The sequence below is a fragment of the Spermophilus citellus genome (genome assembly GCF_964194105.1).
Source record: "Spermophilus citellus genome assembly, chromosome: 1".
Lineage (NCBI taxonomy): Eukaryota > Metazoa > Chordata > Mammalia > Rodentia > Sciuridae > Spermophilus > Spermophilus citellus.
In genome coordinates, this window is record NC_138182.1 from 66,808,225 (window position 1) to 66,824,054 (window position 15,830).

The 15,830-nt window shown below is 40.5% G+C and overlaps 1 pseudogene across 1 annotated transcript; it reads right to left on the bottom strand.

Annotated features, from left to right (window-relative positions):
• Positions 1-13,778: 13,778 nt before the first annotated feature.
• LOC308653403 (ADP-ribosylation factor-like protein 2-binding protein) lies at positions 13,779-15,524 on the bottom strand (annotated as a pseudogene). Its single transcript has one exon. The product of its transcript is annotated as an ADP-ribosylation factor-like protein 2-binding protein (transcript).
• Between the last annotated feature and the right edge of the window lie 306 nt (positions 15,525-15,830).

Below are 15,830 nucleotides of genomic sequence, written 5' to 3' on the forward strand. Positions count from 1 at the left end.
TGAACTTCTTCCTGCCTCAGTCTCCAGAGAGCTGGTGTTGCAAGTATACGCCACCACGTCTGGTTTAACATTTGTTAAGATTTAATATTTTTGTTTGGGTGGGATGTGGTGTCACACACCTGTAATTTCCAGCAACGGGGGAAGCTAAGACAGGGAGATTCTGAGTTTGGGGCCAGCCTTAGCAACTAAACAAAATCATGTCTTAAAATAAGAATTAAAAAGACTGGGCCCTTCGCCTGGCATGTGTGCAGCCCGGGTTCGATCCTCAGCACCACATACAAACAAAGATGTTGTGTCCGCTGAAAACTAAAAAAAAAAAAAAAAAATTAAAAAATTCTCTCTCTCTCTCTCTCTCTCTCTCTCTCTCTCTCTCTCTCTTTTTCTCTCTCTCTCTCTATAAAAAAAGAATTAAAAAAAAAAAGACTGGGCCTTAAGTCATCTTACTATGAAGAGTCCTATTGAACAAACTCCTTCCTTCATAGTCCTTTTTTTTTTTTTTGAGAGGGGGAGGTACTGGGAATTGAACTCAGGGGCACTCAACCACTGAGCCACATCCCCAGCCCTATTTTTCATTTTGTTTAGAGACAGGGTCTCACTGAGTTGCTTAGCACCTCGATTTTGCTGAGGCTGGCTTTGAACTTGTGATCCTCCTGCCTCAGCCTCCTGAGCCGCTGGGATCACAGGTGTGCGCCACCACGGCCTGGCCTTCCTTCAAAGTCCTTTAAGCTCATGTGCATGAACTCTGAATCAATGAAGCATGATAGACTTGAGAATCAATAAGATGAGAGTTTGAATCAGTCTCAACTTCCCCCAATCTATTTGTTCTTGGTCTTGGGAAGGTGCTGAACATCTTTTCTTGGTTTGCTTATCTGTGGATACTAATACATCGATCAGAGGACAGTGAGAAATAAATGATTCTGTTTGGGAAATGGCAACAGTGTGCAGCCAGCTCATAGTTTATTCTCAGTAAGAAAAGCATTTAGTATTAGAAAGGTTGTGAGCATGTCAACGTGGCCAGCCATGGTACTCAGAATATAAGCCCATGTGTCTGGATGTTGGTGTGAGGATAATTTTTTTTAGATGTGATTAATGTTTAAATCAGTAGACTCTAAGTAAAGCAGATTCCCCTTCACAATGTGAGTGGGCCTCATCCCATCAGTTGGAGATCTTCATGAGGAAACACTGTGGTTCCTCCTGGAAGAGGGAATTCTGTCTCCAGATGCCTTTGGACTTGAGCTTCAGCCTGAGCCTTTTCTGGGTCTTGCTGGCCTGCGGGCCTTCCCTCCAGATTTCAGATTGTTCACCTCACCATCACCTGAACCAATTCCTCAACACAAATTCCTCTTCTTCTGTCTCTGTATCTCTCTGTATTTATACATTCTAAATGTTGGTTGAATTTCTTTGGAGAATTCTGGCCAATACAAATAACATTTAGGACAATAATAACTTATTATGAGTCATAGGTGGGCATGGTGACACATGCCCCAGCAACTCGAGAGGCCGAGGCAGGAAGATTCCAAGTCTGAGGCCAGCATTAGTGACTTAGCATGGTCTTAAGCAATTTAGTGAGACCCTGTCTCAAAATAAAAAAATAAAAAAGGGCAGGGATGTGGCTTGGTGGTTGAGCATCTCTGGATTCAATCCCTGGTCCAAAAAAAAAAAAAAAAAATCATTTGATCCCCCACCCCACCCCGCCCCTGCCACCACGGCAGGCTAGCACTGGACCACATTCCCAGCCCATTTTTAAATTTAAGACAAGGTTTCAGTATGTTGCTGAGGCTGCTCTGGAACTTGCAATCCTCCTGCCTCAGACTCCTGAGTAGCTGGGACTACAGGTTTGTGCCATCACACCCAGCTATCCCACATTTTCTTTATGCCTTCATCTGTTGAGAGACACCTAGGCTGGTTCTATAACTTGTGTATTGTGAATTGTGCTGCTACAAACATTGATATGCTTGTATTACTATAGTTTGCTGATTTTAGTTCTTTTGAATACATGAAAACCAATGGAATAGAAACAGAGACAAACCCACATGGACAGTCAGTCACCTGATCCTTGACAAAGGTGCTAAAAGTATACATTGGAGAAAAGAGCTGGTGTTGGGAACAAATGGTGCAGGGAAAACTGGATATTCATATGTAGAAGAATGACACTAAATCCCTATCTCTTACGCTGCACCAAAAGCAACTCAAAGTGGATCAGAGACCAGAATTATACCAGAAATATTGCAATTGCTAGAAGAAAACATATGGTTAACATTTAACATATTGTGCCGACACTAACTTCCTTAATAAGACTAAAGCTCAAGAAATAAAACTAAGAATCAATAAATGGGATGACTTCAAATTAAAACCCTTCTGCACAGCCAGACATGGTGGCCCAGGGCCATCATTCCAGCAACTTCCAAGGCTGAGGCTGAGGAGTGAAAGTTCAAGGCCAATATGAGCAACTTAGCGAGGCCCTGTCCCAAAATGAAATAGAAAGGGCTTCAGATGTAGCTTCAATCTTTTAAAGACAGCATTAATTTTGATATTTCAAAATGAAGTTAGAATTAAAAAAGAAACCTTAAAATTATGCTTTTCTCTTTCCTCCAAACTTCAGGGAATATTTATATATCATTTGTAAAGACTTAGTTATAGGGCTGGGGTTGTAGCTCAATGGTAGAGCACTTTCCTAGCATGTGTGAGGCACTAGGTTTGATTCTCAGCACTGCATAAAAATAAATAAAATAAAGGTCCATCAACAACAGTGAGAAATAGATGATTCTGTTTGGGAAATGGCAACAGAATGTGTGTGTGTGTGTGTGTGTGTGTGTGTGTGTGTATATATATATATATATATTTTTTTTTTTTTAAAGACTTTGTTATAATACTTGATTTAAGTTTTTGACAAAAGACCAGGGAAGAAAGTGTTCTTGTCATTGTTGTTGGAGATTGAACCCAGGGACTAGGGAACCCTGAGCACAAATCTATTCCTTTGCTTCACCTTGTAAATAAAGTTTGGGTCAAACTCTTCCTTTTACTTGAATATGTGCAATGTTTCTTGAAATCAAATAAATGCACATAGGAGAAGGTTATATTTTATATTCTCTACAGCTCTTAATAAGAGATTTACTCACATAGCTGATAGGAATTCCTTGGCTTTTCAAATTTTGACATTTATTATGGAAGAATTTTGTTTGTATTGTGTATGAAGAAAATATATGCTATGCTGGAGTAAGGTGATAATATCCTGTTTCTATGGTATCATGTTTTCCAAGTATTTAAGTATTTTAAGATGTTATCTTTTTAGTTTCCACAGCATGCTAGGAAAGAGGAAGGACATGTTGTTCTTACCTAGCAGTGAAATTGAGGTAAGCAGTTACTCACGCTCTTGCATAAATCACTGATTGAGCTGGGGATGTGATACCTAACAGAGTTCTTCTGTTTACTAGTCCATTGTGACCCTGCGACATTTCTTGTAAACCCATTAATCCCATTTTCTTTTTCCTAGTTAATGACCACACAGTTGACTCTTGCTTATCTGCTCAGAAGGAAAAGAGAAGAACAGGCATAATCTCAAATGGTAGATGATACAAAAATAATTTGGGTTTGGCGATGGAATATGTTTTTGTACTTGCATTGGAACTTGGGTGTGTCTGGTGTTCTAGAAATTTATAGCATTCCAATCCAACTGAAGAAACTATGCAAGGGGACCTGGGGTGGGGATAGTCACAGTGCACCTAGTTTGTCTCTCCAGTCCTCAGTTCCCCTCCGCCCTACACAATCTACTCCCTGCTGAGGTCAGACTGTAGGGCAGAGTCTCTCAGACTGATGTGGCAAACCAGCATAAGTAAAGCTGACTTGTCTTTCTTTTAAATTTCTATTATGAGGGCTGGGGTGTAGCTCAGTGGTAGAGCTATTGCTTTTTTTTTCTTTTTTTTATTGGTTGTTCAAAACATTACAAAGCTCTTGACATATCATATTTCATACATTAGATTCAAGTGGGTTATGAACTCCCATTTTTACCCCCAATACAGATTGCAGAATCACATCGGTTACACATCCACATTTTTACATAATGCCATATTAGTGACTGTTGTATTCTGCTACCTTTCCTATCCTCTACTATCCTCCCTCCCCTCCCCTCCCATCTTCTCTCTCAGTGGTAGAGCTATTGCTTGACATGTTTGAGGCCTGGGTTCTAACCCCAGTACCAGCCAAAAAAAAAAAAAAAAAAAAAGTCACTTCTAAATCCTTTCCCCAAGAATAGAAGAAACTGGTATTCTTATATTAGAAATTGTTAGTATCTTTTTTCTTTCTTTTTTTGTATGTATTTTTGGTGCTAGAAATTGAACCCAAGGTCTTGTACACGCTAGGAATGCACATTCCCTCTGCCTCACACCCCCAGCCTAAGCTACTGTTATTAAATGCTTACTCCGGGGCTAGGCATAAGGTTGAATTCTTTTTTCTTTCTTTTCTTCTTCTCCTTCTCCTTCTCCTTCTCCTTCTTTTTAAAATTTTTGGTACTGGAGACTGAATTCAGGAGCAGTTTACCACTGAACTATATCCCCAGATTTTTTTTTTTTTAGTTTTTAATTTTGAGACAGGGTCTTACTCCCTAAATTGCTGAGGCTGGCCTTGAACTTTCAGCCTCCCAAGTTACTGGGATTACGGGTTTGTGCCACCATGCATAGCTTCTTGTTTTATGTGCTGCTGAGGAATGAATCCAGGGCAGTCGAGCTAGGCAAATGCTCTACTACTGAGCTACACCTTCAGCCATGTTAATCATTTCTTAAAGGGATCTTTTTTTTTCTTCCAGAGACAATGATGATATACTAAGGATATTTAAAGCACGATTTTTCATGAATGTGTAATAATAAGATGAATGTAAGAAAGACATTGGAAGCTGAATGGAATATCAGATAATAATGAGTGTATTCGAGACCCTGTAGGAAGGGGAAAATATTCTATTTTAAATTTCATGATGAATGAGAGTAAGTTCTTTTTCATTTATTTGCTTATTCATTAAAAAAAAAAAAAAGCCCAAACATTGCTTAATATCTGTTCTATTGCCAGAAACGATTAGTGACTGAATTGAAGATAGGAATTTGCACATGAACAAATAGTGAAAGTTGAAAGTTAAAAGATGTTAAATAAGAATTACATGAGACCATTGTTTTCCACTAAGCTCCTGTACTAGGCCCCAATAGAACAGGCACAAAGTAAAAATGGAATCATTCACACTAAAGTTCCACGTTACCAAACTGAAACTAAGCTGTTTATCTGACCTTCCGAGAAATCAGGACTAGAGAGATAACAGAACATTTCCCAAACAGGCCAGTTTCAATTGCTGTGATAATGAAGTTCCCTCTGCTTTAATCCTTTCACAAGAAGATAACCTGAAGTATCCTGAGGCTAAGGCTAATCAATTAGTTGTTTTTCTATTGTTCTGTCTCTCTGTGCCTACCTTATAAGGAAAATAACTTTGAAATCACCAGTCCATATATATATATATATATATTTTTTTTTTTTTTTTCTTCCTGACTTGGGGTCTTGCTGTATTGCCCAGCTGGCCTCAAAATCCTGGACTCAAGTGATCCTCCCACCTGAGCCTCCCACCTCAGGGCTGTGACTACAGGAGTGTGTGCCCTACTCCCAATCCATCTTAATTTCTGCTTTCTTCAGAATTTTTCTGCCTATAAAACCAGCCTCTTCTCCATCATTCCTTAGGACACTTATTATATGTTATGAACTGATTCTAGAATGCAAAATAAAGCCGATTAAGCTCTTTAAATTGTTGTAATTTTGACCTTTGAAAAGAGCTTGATGGGCTGGATGTGGTGGTACAGTCTATAATCCTAGTGACTCCCCAGTGACTTGGGAGGCTGAGGCAGGAGGATAACAAGTTCAAGGCCATTTCAGGCAAATTAATAAGACGTTGTCTGAAAATAAATATAAACTGGGGTGGGGATGGAGCTTAGTGGTAGAGCACCCCTGGGTTAACCCCCTAATCATCCAATCATTTATATATAATTATGGAATGAAATGGATAAAGTATTATCTATGTTTTTCCTTTCCTACTTAAGATTGTTCCCTTCAACCATCTTTTTGGGATTCCCTTATCTTCTTTTGTGGTATTAGGGATTGAACCCAGGGCTTTGTGCATGCCAGGCAAGTGCTTTATTAATGAGCAGCATTCCGATCCCTTTTTAAAAACATTTATTTTTGAAACAGAGTCATGTTGTATTGCTCAGACTGGTCTTGAACTTGAAATCCTCCTTCCTTAGCCTCCCAAGTTGCTGGGATTATAGGTGCACGTCATCACACCGGCTTCCTTTTGTGTGTGTGTGTGTGTGTGTGTGTGTGTGTGTATGTGTGTGTGTAGATCCCAAGTTTTCTTATTATTCAACTTGTTTTCTCATTTTGAATGAGTATATCCTTCACTTGCTTCCTATGAATCAATGCAGTCATGTACTACATGATGATGTTTCAGGCAATGACTGACCCTGTATTCAACATGGTCCCATAAATTATAATGAGGGGAGCAGCGTTGAGGTTGTATGTAGGTCAGTGTTAGAATACTTGCCTACCATGTGGGAGGCCATGAGTTCAATACTCAGTACCAAAGAAAAATGTGTGTGTGTGTGTGTGTGTGTGTGTGTGGTGGAGGAGGGTTGAGGGTGATTTCTATTTTCTAGTGATACCATAGCCATAGTAACAAGGTAACATCACTCACCTGTTTGCCGTGATGCTAGTGTAAACAAACTCATTACACTACCCATCATATAGCCCATAGCACATACGATTCTGTATGGTACATAAAACTTGATCATAATAACAAACAATTATTTTACTAGTTTATGTTTTTACTATACTATACTTTTTATTGGTTTTTTTTTTTTTTTTTTTTTTGGTGATATTGGGAATTGAGGTCAGGAATTTGCACATGCTGGACAAGCGCTCTTTACTACTGAGCTACCTCCCAGCTCTCTCATTATTTTATAGTGTATTCTTTGTACTTATAAAAAAAAGTTTACTATAGCCAGGCGAGGTGTTGCACACCTCTAATCCCAGCAGCTCGGGAGGCTGAGGCAGGAGGATCGAGAGTTCAAAGTCAGCTTCAGCAAAAGCAAGGTACAAAGCAACTCAGTGAGACCCACCCTGTCTCTAAATAAAATACAAAATAGGGCTGGGGATGTGGGTCAGTGGTTAAGTGTCCCTGAGTTCAATCCCCAGTAGTCACCCTCCAATAAAAAAAGTTTACTGTAAAAATGCCACATTAAACCTGCAGCAGCCTTATCCATCTTACATTGTGTAAGTACACCCTGTATGCTGATTACAATGGGGAATCCTAAGGATGCACAGTACAACATGATTCTACTCTGACTCCTTGAGTGCTTGAGAGTATCTTTATTCTACTTCCATGCCTACTTTTTTAAAAAATATTTTTTAGTTGTAAATGGACACAATACCTTTGTTTACTTATTTATTTTTAAAAATTTTATGTAGTGCAGGGGATCAAACCCAGTGCCTCACACATGCTAGGCAAGTGTTCTACCACAGAGCCACACCCCCAGATCTTCCATGCCTACTTAATGCTTTTCTCACCAATGGATTTCTAGCTTGGGGACCATATTCCTGCAAAATTTTGAGTGTATTTTGTTTTCTGCAATGATTTTTCTACAAGTCCAGCGTCATGATCATCCTTGATTCTTTATGTGAAATCTATTTTTTCTCTTTGGAAAATTGCAAGATCATTTTGTGTGTTTGTGTGTGAGTGTTCTGTAATTTCATAGTGAAATACCTTGATGTGCAGCTATTTTCAAAGCTAGGCATGCAGAGGTGCATTCAAGCAAGAAATTCATGACTTTTGGTTCAGGATAGTTCTTTTAAATTATTTTATAAATGTTTTATGTCAGCCATTCTCTCTCTGTCTCTCTGTCTCTCTCTGTCTCTCTGTCTCTGTCTCTCTCTCTCTGTCTCTCTGTCTCTCTCTCTGTCTCTCTCTCTCTCTCTCTCTCTCTCTCTCTCTCTCTCTCTCTCTGATACTAGGGATTGAACCCAGGTGCACTCTCCCACTGAAATACATCCCCAGCCCTTATTATTATTTTGTAAAATTTGAAACATAGACTTGCTATGTTCCCCATGTTCAAATTCTGACTCCTCCTGTCTCAGTCTCTGGAGTAGCTGGGATTACAGGTACACCACCACATCTGTCTGCTTTTTAGGTCTTGAGCTTTTATTGTTTGGATAATGAAATTGCTGAAACAATCCTCTAATTTGGATCTGGTCACCAACTTTTATATGTCTGGTTTTTGTTCTTCTTCAGTGTATTTTTCCAGTCTTTTCTAGTGTTTTTCATTTCTACTATTTTATTTTTTAATTTCCAAAGTCTCTGTTTTAACTTCTTTTATTTATTTATTTTTGTTGTTAATTTATCTCTGTAAGGATGTCATTGGTACCTTTGGTAAGATTTTTTCCCATTTCATTGTCTCTGTTTCCTGCATGGTATACTTCCCCCTCTCTGTCTTTTGTGTAAGATGCCTGGGTACACATCTAGGGATTCTTGATTATCTGTTCATCTTTAAGAGTGGAACCCTGGCTGGGTGACACCTATAATCCCAGTGACGTGGGAAGCTGAGGAAGGAGGATGACTTGTTTGAGGCCAGTCTGGGCATCTTAGCAAGACTGTCTCAAAATGAAAAGTTAAAAGGGCTGAGGATGTAGTTTAGCATGAAGTGCCCCTGGGTTCAATTTCTTGTACTGGAATGGGGATTGGGTGGGGAGGGGGAGAATGGAATTTGGAAGGAATTTGGAGTCTTTCTTGGCATGAAGTTGGATCTTGCATAAACCAAGAACTTATATGCAATGGTAGGAAAATATGACAAAAAATCATGTCCAGCTTTTAAAAATTAGCAAGTACATAATATACTCTTGTTTGTTTACTTTAAAAAAAATTCAATTTTTTTTATTGCTACTGGGATTTTAACCCAAGGGCACTCTACCACTGGAGCTACATCCCCAGCCCTTTAATTTTTTTTGTTTGTTTTTAAATTTTGAGACAGGGTTTTGCTAAGTTGCTAAGGGCCTTGCTAAGTTTACAAGGCTGACTTTGAACTTGTGATCCTCCTGCTTCAGCCTCCTGAGCTGCTAGGATTTTAGGTCTGTGCTGCTGCAGGAACCCAGCCATCCCCAGCTCTTTTATTTTTTATTTTGAGACAGGGTTTCACTAAATTGCTCAGGCTGCCCTCCAACTTGCAATTCTTCTTCCTCAGAGTCACTGGGATTCCAGGCACCCACCACCACCCCTATTCCAGGTTGGTTTGGAGGGGAAAAAATATTATGGTATTACAACACCTTGCAGACTGAGTCTTATCAGGACTTCACTTTATGTACCCAGTCATCCTTTGGTATCTTCAGGGTACCACCATGGATTCTCAAACCCATATATGTTCAATTCCTTTCCATAAGAGGTCATAGTATTTATCTATGACTTTGCATATCTTTGTATACTGTAAATATCTTTTTGTATACTGTAAATAATCTCCAGATTACTTCTGATGCCTAACACAATGTAAGTACAGTGTAATGGTTGTTGTACTGTATTGTACACCAGTCTGTACACTTTTGGGACAGATGTAATTCCCCTCATCCCCTGAATGATTTTGATGTGCTCTTGTTTGAATCTGTAGATGGAGAACTTGTGGGTGCAGAGTGCTAAATGAACCATCAGTTCTGTTACGTGGGCTTGGTCACATTCTCCAAGGGAAGGAGTTTCCAATTGCTTTCCTGAGGAGTATAATTCTGGGTATAGCACTTTGGGAGCTGGGTGGAAGAAGATGACTCTGGGCCTTGATGTTTTATTTTGAGGACCTTCATTTATTCCCTTTATTTCTCGAATGGTCTCTGGCCCTTGATTTGGCTTGGTGTCCTCTGGCCATAGATCCTCTCCTTACTCTCCCCAGAGAGTAAGTTTCAAGTGTTTTCCTGGAGTAGGGTTGGAAGGTGGGGATTTTAATTGCTTCTTAATAACAATTTCAGCCACTTCTCTGGGGTTGTAGTCCTGGTTTCACACATAATTGAACAGTTACTTGATGTAGCCAATTCCAAAAGTTTTGGAAGTTTTATGGTATAATTTGATTAGTTTTTGGCTTTCCCTGATGTTTGCTTTCTGAGATTACCAAATCATTTCCTGCTAATATTTCTGTTCTTCAGTTCCTCAAATTTAGTAGTAGTTGTCAAATGTTGGAGAGGATGTAAAGAAAAAGGAACACTTTTGCACTGCTGGTGGGATTGTTAATTAGTCCAACCACTATGTACCAGTATGGAGACTCCTCTACAGGCTAGGCACGGAACCACCGTATGACCCAGCCATAGCACTTCTCAGTATTTATCCTAAAGGATCAAAGTCATCATACTACTGTGATACAGACATACCCATGTTTATAGCAGCACAATTCACAATAACCAAACCTTGGAACCAGCTAGGTATCCATTACGGATGAATGAATAGATAAAGAAAATGTGGTATATTACACAATGGAGTTTTGTTCCGCCATAGAGGAGAATGGAATTATGTCATTTGTGGGAAAATGGAAGCAACTAGAGAACATTATGTGAAGCAAAATAAGCCAAACTCAGAAAGTCAAGGGTGGTGTGTTTTCTTTCATATGTAGAAGCAAGAGAGGGAAAAAGGAAAAGAAAAGTGGAGGAGATCTTATGAAAATGTAAGGGAGATCAGTAGATTAGAGGAAAGAGACCGGGGGAAGGAGGTAGGGAGGAAAAGGGGGTAATATTGGGGAATAACATTGATCAAATTATACTGTTATATTATGTACAACTAAAATGCACCAATAAAAAATATGAAAAATCAGTAGTTGTTATTTCCATGTCTTTAAAAAAAAAACCTGGGGATTGAACCCAGGGGTGCTTTACCCTGAACAAGAACTCCAGCACTTTTATAATTTTTAATTTTTTTTATGTTTTGGGTATCAGGGATTGAACCCAGGGGCTCTTAACCACTGAGCCACATTCCCAGCCCTTTTTATCTTTTATTTTGAGACAGGGTCCTGCTAAGATGCTTAGGGCTTTGCTAAATTGCTGGGGCTGGCTTTGAACTTGCGATCTCCTGTCTCAGTCTCCCAATCCACTGGGATTATAGGCATGCACCACTGCACTCAGCATTACAATTTCTTATTTTGAGACAGGGTCACACTAAACTGTTTAGGTACTCACTAAATTGCTGAGACTGGCTTCAAAGTTGCAATTCTCCTGTCTGAGCCTCCTGAGTTGCTGGGATTATAGGCATGGGCCACTGGGCCTCACCATTTTTGTTGTTCTTTTGGATTTATGCCTAAACAAATCCAATTACTGTAATTATTGGTGGAATTTGAGATAATGGAGTCCTACCTGTATTGTTAAATTGATATTTAAAATTATTAAGAACAATTATTAATTAGTCATATACACCATGCAATACTTCCCTAGATATACTATAATTATTTTTTAGTACAGAGAATTGAATTTAGGACTTTGGACATGATAGGCAAGTGAGCTACCACTGAGCTACATCTTCAGCCCTTCCCTAGATATTTTATAATGAATATGTTAATATAGAGAGTCTCAAAGGAATATTTGTTCATCCCCATAGAAGTGAGGAAAATAAGGTAATATAAATTAAGTATAAATGAAGTTAATGTATTTATAGTCAGAAGAAATGTACCTGCACATTTGGTTGGTCCAGACTGTTAGATTCTTTAAATTTCCTCTGAGGCATTTCTACTGACAGAGGAGCAATTTGAAAGTGAGTCAGAGCTTATGTATGTTAAGCTAGATTCTGCAGATAAAAGGGGGTGTCTTTGAAACAGAAAAAGGAAAATTTCACAAGAGGAGAAGTCTTTGTTTCCAGTGGATGTCAACTTAAATTGTCCTGTGTTTGCCCAGAACTATATCCTCCTGGACAAGGTCGAGGGCAGATATATTATGTCTTTTGATGGAAACATCAAAAAGAGAAACCATAGTAATTCAAGATTCAGGGAAAAGCTAGAACCTCACTGACGAGGAGGAATGTAATGTTCAACATGAGTACCTCAGTCAGCATGGCCCTGACTGACAGGCAGATGGTTAGGGACAAAACATGTGGCCAGTGAAAGTCACCGAATGAAGTTATCATGCTTCCGAGCACTGGATCCAAGCTGACAGCTATAAACTGAATCTTGCACATTTTGTCTGTTCTACATTAGTGTTGAAATATTTTAAAAAAGAGTTTTATTTTATAAATGTTGTTGTTTTCTTTAGACATCCATGTTTCCAGGCTCTGTTCAAAAGCAGGCAGTGTATCCATATTGTGTCTGCCTTTCCCCATTCGGCAATGGCTGGAGCTGAGAAGGCAGAGCATGCCTTCTGGGTTCCACAGTCCCCTCCACTCCTCCTGCCTCTCATTTTCATCACCCATCTGGCCTACACATGCCCTGAGTTTGCAATCCATCTCTAGTGGATGGGAACCTTGGACATCATCTTTGTTGGAGGCAGGCAGCCAAAGAGAAAGAGCAATCTTCAAATTTATTTGCAGAGGCAGCAGAGGAAGGGACCGCAGTCTTGTCCCCCTGGATTTCATCTCTCTTGGAGGAGTTGACCAATGGACCATTTCAAGAGACATTTTGGCAAATATGGAATCAGAGCACGGAAGTGGTTGATGAGAACCAAAAGCATAGTGGCATTCCCTGAGGTCAGTTCAGATTATGTTTGTCTAAAGAGGACTCCACATTATGTCGTCCTGTCAGGGACATATATATCTATTTCTTTTATATAGTAATACCTAAGCTATGATCAAGGCTTGCTTTGGCCGGAAAGAAACTTTACCCTTAGATCATAACACTAATGATAATGATAATAGCAACAATGCATCATTCCTGGACATTTCTGGTGCCTTCAGCTAGCATATGTATTATATCAAGGAATCTTCACAAAACTATGAAAAGTGTTACTTCTTCCTATTTTTTTAGATTTAAGGAATCTAAGAGTTAAGTAATTTATGCTAACTCAGTGATAATTAGTGAGAGTTACAATTCGAATATAGATTTGTCTGATTCCAAACCCCACAATTTACCAAAATTCTGAATTTGCATATTGTAGCTTTTATCCCAAGTTGTCAACTCTTGGTTGCAGTGATAGGCATCCACTTTAGCTTAAGCAACAGAAGAAAATGTAATCAAGTTGAAAGGGCAAGAGTCTCACCGACTTCAGCAATGACCAGGGCTGGGGACCGGAGTGACATTGGGATCTCTATTTGTCTGCTTTGTCTCTGCTTGCCTCCAAAGGCTGTTCCATTCTCTTCCATAGCAGCCTGGTTCTCTCCATGGGGAAGGAAGTGAGGAGGAGGATGACATGTCTGAGGGCAGCCCTTCATTTAGTGACTTGGAAAGTAAGAGATTCTTCTCGGCCACTCCAGCAGAGAAATCCTGAGAAGATTCCCAGTAGCTAGTTCTGTTTGGTTCCTGTGTCCATTCCTGAATTAATCCATCTCTATAACCATGAAGAGATGAGATTCCATAATGAGTCCTGCTCAAGAAGCTCCATTGTGAGGTGCTGGAGTGCTTGTTAAGTGCTTGTTAACAAAAGGAGGAGGGGGAAAGAGTGATAAAGAAAAAAAGCAATAGCTCCCATACTTCCATTGATAATGATTTATTTATTTATTTATGTATTTACTGGTACTGAGAGTTGAATCCAGGGGTCCTTTATCACAGAGCTGCATCTCCAGCCATGTTTATATTTTATTTATTTATTTTTTTAGAATGATGGTTCTTGCAAAACACCTCAAATTTTACTCATGGTACAAAAAGTAATAAATGACACATTAGTACAGAAAAACACACAGCTTATAGCTCATCCTTTAAAACCAGAAGATAAGTGAAAAGTCAGTACAGATTCTTATTTTCACTATAAAAAGTAAAATAAAAAAAGTACACAGGGGAATTGAACTGTTTTTTCCTTCTTTCCAGGGATGTGACACACATAAGTTCTCTGGTCGGTACTAAACAAAACAATGTAGTAAACCAAAGCTGACACATGACCAGTAAAGCCGTCCACTGCCTCCTCCTCATGCTGAGCTAGACCAGTGAACACCATCTTGGCAGGAGATTATGACGGGAAGAAGAAATCGCAGAGTCTTTACCTACCCTAATAAAAAAACCAAACAACTGGCTTACACAGAAAGGGTTTTAAGCCAACATGCACAGCACACCTGACATGCCATGACGCAGGGTCGCTTCAGCCTGTTCCAGCACACAGCAGACATTCTCTGGTGCTGCTGAAACAGGTGCACCAACATGAAAAGCATTTTTATCTTTACAGCACTAATGACTAAAAAGCACATAGCATATAATACTTTGATCTTTAGGTGGATAATCATGGAAGTTCCAAGATCATATCCACTAAGTTTGCCTGAGTATTCATCTATAAAAATATTTTTCAAAAATAATGCTTGAAAGAGACTTCTAGAAACAGTGGGACTATATCAGGACCAACAGAAGACAGTGTTACAAGGACCAGGTATGTTAAGACTGGGAGTTGACTTTCACACCACACGTAGCTTTTAGGTAAAGGACATCTCTCTTGGTTGACCCCACAGCCAGCACAAGCTGTGATCAGAGGAGACACAGAAATCGCAGGACAGGCAGCTGGCTCCAGTAGCTCCCTAGATAAATACTCCCAAACAAAAACCCCATTGAGGGTGAAGGACTGAAACTATGTCCCATGTAAAAAAGAGCAGTGAGTGCACAAAGGACTCATGCAAAGCCTGCTGGGAAGAGGAGGGTTCATGGTTGTGGTTATGCACACCAACATGTACCAGGGAAGGGCTCCCAGGTGGAATGGCTGACCTGGGCCTGATCATAGGGGCCTGACCCAAGCACCTGAGAGGTGACTAGGTGGGGAGGGGAAGAACACTAATACAAAACGGCTTGTCAGGAGAAGTGGGTCCAAAGGACCGGTCATGTTGTTTCTGACCTGTCAATACTTAACACAAACCAAGGGCTGCAGAACAGTCTTTCTGAGATGGACTCTTCTGTCATTAGCTGTAGTCTCTCTGAGTCTGTCAGACTGGTGACATCCAGAATGTTCCTGTTCATTGCCTGGAGATGGGACCTAGTGCCTCAGATTGTTCTGGGAAGCTGGCATAGAGGATGATTTGCACAATGAAGTCACCACTAAGCCACTGCTTAAGTCCAGACCCCGGCCTTCCTTTTCTGCAATGTAGTTGTGAAAGCCGCCCTGTTAAATCCAGGAATCCGCTCCAGCAGCTGTTCTTCAATATATTTTTCCACCAGAGAAATATATTCGTTAAAAATGGGTGTGTAGATGAGTTTATTCTCTTCTGTATCTTCAAACTCCTGGTAGTACCTGTCCATGAAGTTTCTCTGTAATAACTGGAACTCGTCATCCCTGACCATGTCCTCTAGATATCCAACCACAGCATCAAATTCTGCATCGGATGCAGAGGAGAAGGACAGCGCGGAGCTCTCTTCCTCTAGGGCGTCCATCGCCGCGGCGCCGCATCCACCTGCGCGGGAGAGCGGGCCTGTTGGCCTCCTATCCCGCCCGCGGCCCGGGACCAGCCTCCGTCCTGCTCCACGGAGCCCACACCCGCATGGAGGGCACGGCGGCCCGCCAGCCGGGAGGAGGCCTCGCCGCCCAGACGGCTCAGCGCGAGGCCCGGCCTCGGGCTCCTGGCTGCACAGCGAGGCCGCTCCGCCGCCGCCGCCGCCTCGGGTCCAGACCTATATTTTATTTTGAGACAGCATCTTGCTAGGTTGCTTTGGCCCTTGCTAAGTTGCTGAGGCTGGCTTCAC